This window comes from Carcharhinus amblyrhynchos, chromosome 21 (genome assembly GCF_965287045.1).
Source record: "Carcharhinus amblyrhynchos chromosome 21, sCarAmb.v2.hapA, whole genome shotgun sequence".
Classification (NCBI taxonomy): Eukaryota; Metazoa; Chordata; class Chondrichthyes; order Carcharhiniformes; family Carcharhinidae; genus Carcharhinus; species Carcharhinus amblyrhynchos.
This window is the reverse complement of record NC_137344.1, coordinates 49,888,539-49,891,932: the sequence shown is the minus strand read 5'-3', so window position 1 is coordinate 49,891,932 and position 3,394 is coordinate 49,888,539. Positions and strand designations below refer to the sequence as shown.

Here is a 3,394-nt window from a genome sequence, read left to right as displayed (position 1 = left end):
TTGTTTGATATCCAAAGTTTCTTTTTAATTAAATCACATAATATTACATGTATATACATTTTAATTACATAACTTTAATCTTGATGTGATCTTTTAAGAAGCATTTCAATCTCATTGTACATTTACAATTCCTCCTTTTGGCTTATTTGCTCAGTCCAGGTGTCTCACATCTGCACCACGCATGATTCCAGTCTCTCGGAATTGGGGCATTGTCTATGGAATTGAAGATCACTCCTCTTTCCCAAGCTCATCGGGGAGCTTTCTTCTCATCCAATTCCAGCAGTTGCTTTTCCCTACGTTCCAAGATCACCTGCAACCTTTCATTGTGTTTGTTCCGTTCTTTGGCACGAATCTCTTCGATATCGGGGAAAAAACTGTGCCTGTTCAAAATATAAAACAATCAAAATAAGCCGGTTGTGTTATTTCAGAAATCTGATTCTGGAACATGCCTCTATGCCCTGCACCACGAGTAGGCCCAGATTATGCAGAGGCAGAAGCTTCCATCCCTAAAACAATCAAATACAGCAGTTTTCACTGTCTTCCCTTCTAGTGTGAGCCAGCAAATGACCAAGTTTAATGGAACGTCTCAGAACTACCATGATGAGATTTGATCTAACTACCTCTGGGATAGTTATCACAGCTGGCCATCATTATCTCTAACAGGTCATGTTCAACATCATTAATGAATCCTCATCATCAATGCACCCAGGGAGTTCACTACTGACTCGATACTAACTGGACTGGCCACATAAATACTGTGATTAAAAGTCAGAGTTTGGGAATTCTGTGTCAAGTAACTCACCTACAAAGCCTATTGATCAACTAGATGTCACAAGTCAGGAATGTGATGGAATACTCTCCATGAGAGTGTGTGGCTCTTACAATATTCAGGAAGTTCAATGCTAAGCAGGACAAAGCAGCCCACTTGATCAGCACCTAGGGTTGCCAATTGTGATTAAATGTATTCCTAGAATTTTCATCAGCTGACTTGCCCACATTAGGCATCATTACCCAATTGGATGATTGTTTGACTGTCAGCCAAGGAGTCCTATTCCCCCACTTTGAATACTTTTATATCTGTTAAAATGAAAGATTCAAAGAAAATGACAGAAGTAAGTTTTTCTTTCAGTGCCTCAATTTTTCTCCAACATTACAGAGCTGCGTTCTTCAATTCCTGGAGAATCCAGGCCAATCCTGGCAGACTGGCAACCCGAGCAGCCCATCAAGCAGCTTAAACATTCATTCCCAAGAATCATAGATACAGATGAACCAATTTTGTACAATCTATAAATGTTATCATGCCCCCTGCACATACATATGTATCTACACCCCCACCTACGTGCACACCCCCCACCCCACCCACACCACACAAAAAGCAAGAGCTCTGTAAAATTAGAGCCAAAGGGCACCTTCATCACAGAAACATCCATCAACCATTCCACTTTTCTTCCCATTTCTGAAGAAATTTTAGATCCAACTTGCCACTTTACCTTGGATCCCATGGGCTTTTATTTTTGTGGTCAGTCTACAATGAAGGACTTTCTTAAAAGCTTTGGAGTGTGGCTGCAGTGTGGACCACACACAAAGCACACTGCAGTAACCAAGGCAACAACTTCTAAATTCACAATCTCTTATCACCTTGAAGGACCAGGACAGCAAACACATGGGATTTTGACCACTTGTACGTTCCCCTCCAAGAGGCTTGGAAATGTATTGTTGTCATTATTTCAGTGGCTGGATCAAAATCCTGGAGCTCTGTCCTTAACAGCACAGTGAGTGTACCTACACCACAGGGGCTGCAACAATTCAAGCAGTGATTCAAGGCAGCAATGCACCACCATTTTCTCCAAGGCAATTAGGGATGGGCTACAAATGCTGCCCCAAGTCAGTGACCCCACAGCCAAGCAAATGAAATCAAAAAAATCAAACACTGCAACTTGATCTTAGCTTTGGCCAATTTCCCCCTGAAGGAGCTGAATCCTGGATTACAGATCATAGTGGTGAACCTCAACCCAAAGAGTGGCAGGGTCAGCAACATGTCTCCCACCTTACCCCACCCCCCCAGCTGACCCCACTACCCCACCCCACCCCACCCCCAGCTGACCCCACCCCACTGCCCCACCCCACCCCCAGCTGACCCCACCCCACTGCCCCACCCCACCCCCAGCTGACCCCACCACCCCGCCCCACCCCCAGCTGGCCCCACCACCCCGCCCCACCCCCAGCTGGCCCCACTACCCCCCCCACCCCCCCAGTCTCCCAGCTTACCCCACTACCCCCCCAGTCTCCCAGCTGACCCCACTACCCCGCCCCCCCTGTCTCCCAGCTTCACCTCCTCCTCCTCCTCCTCCCAGGGAATCTCCCAGCCTTTTGGATGAGCAAAGGCTGCTGGAGGTCACTAGGTGAGTGACCCCGAGCTGGGTGTCCGCGGCCCCGGGGTGGCAGTAAGGGTACAAACCGCTGTCTGACCTGTACACAAAGGCCGCCACCAGCCCCACGCCCACCGCCGCGAACAGCAGCGGCTTCCCCCAGCGCTTCCTAACCGACAGCCGGCTCTGCTGCATGGCACCGCCGCACTTCCGGCCCCCGCCGGAAACAGGCCTGAGCCGGGGCTCCAGGGAAACCCCGGAGCGGGTGGAACATTCTGGAAGAGCGCGGCGGGTCAGTCAGTCTCCGGGATGCACACAGAGAGAGAATGGAGGCTTTAAATAGGTCTGTGCAAAGAGAGAGTTAATGCAGTCTGTGTACACACACACACACACACACACAGATAATGCTTCAGACATTACACAGAAAGAGTGCTTCAGCTCCTCTGGTCGGAACATGGTCATTCGGCCCATCGTGTCTGTACTGACTACCAGAGCAATTCACCGAATGCCATTATCCTCATTTTGTCCAAAGTCTTGTAAATCGCTTCAGATCACCATCCAATTCTCTTCTGACAATCACCATTGAATCTGTCTCCATCACACTCTCAGACAGTACATTCCAGATCCTAACCACTGGCTGTGTGAATCTGTCTCCACCACACTCTCAGACAGTACATTCCAGATCCTAACCATTCACTGTGTGAATCTGTCTCCACCAAACTCTCAGACAGTACATTCCAGATCCTAACCACTGGCTGTGTGAATCTGTCTCCATCACACTCTCAGACAGTGCATTCCAGATCCTAACCACTCGCTGTGTGAATCTGTCTCCACTGCACTCTCAGACAGTACATTCCAGATCCTAACCACTCGCTGTGTGAATCTGTCTCCATCACACTCTCAGACAGTGCATTCCAGATCCTAACCACTCGCTGTGTGAATCTGTCTCCACTGCACTCTCAGACAGTACATTCCAGATCCTAACCACTCGCTGTGTGAATCTGTCTCCATCACACTCTCAGACA

General features: G+C 48.3%; 1 long non-coding RNA gene across 1 annotated transcript; it reads right to left on the bottom strand.

Moving 5' to 3' along the window:
• Positions 1-2,578, bottom strand: LOC145356507 (uncharacterized). The gene is made up of 2 exons (XR_013889152.1): positions 2,470-2,578; positions 1-380 (listed from the first exon to the last, which is right to left on the bottom strand). It is a non-coding gene; the product is annotated as an uncharacterized LOC145356507 (long non-coding RNA).
• Positions 2,579-3,394: the final 816 nt, after the last annotated feature.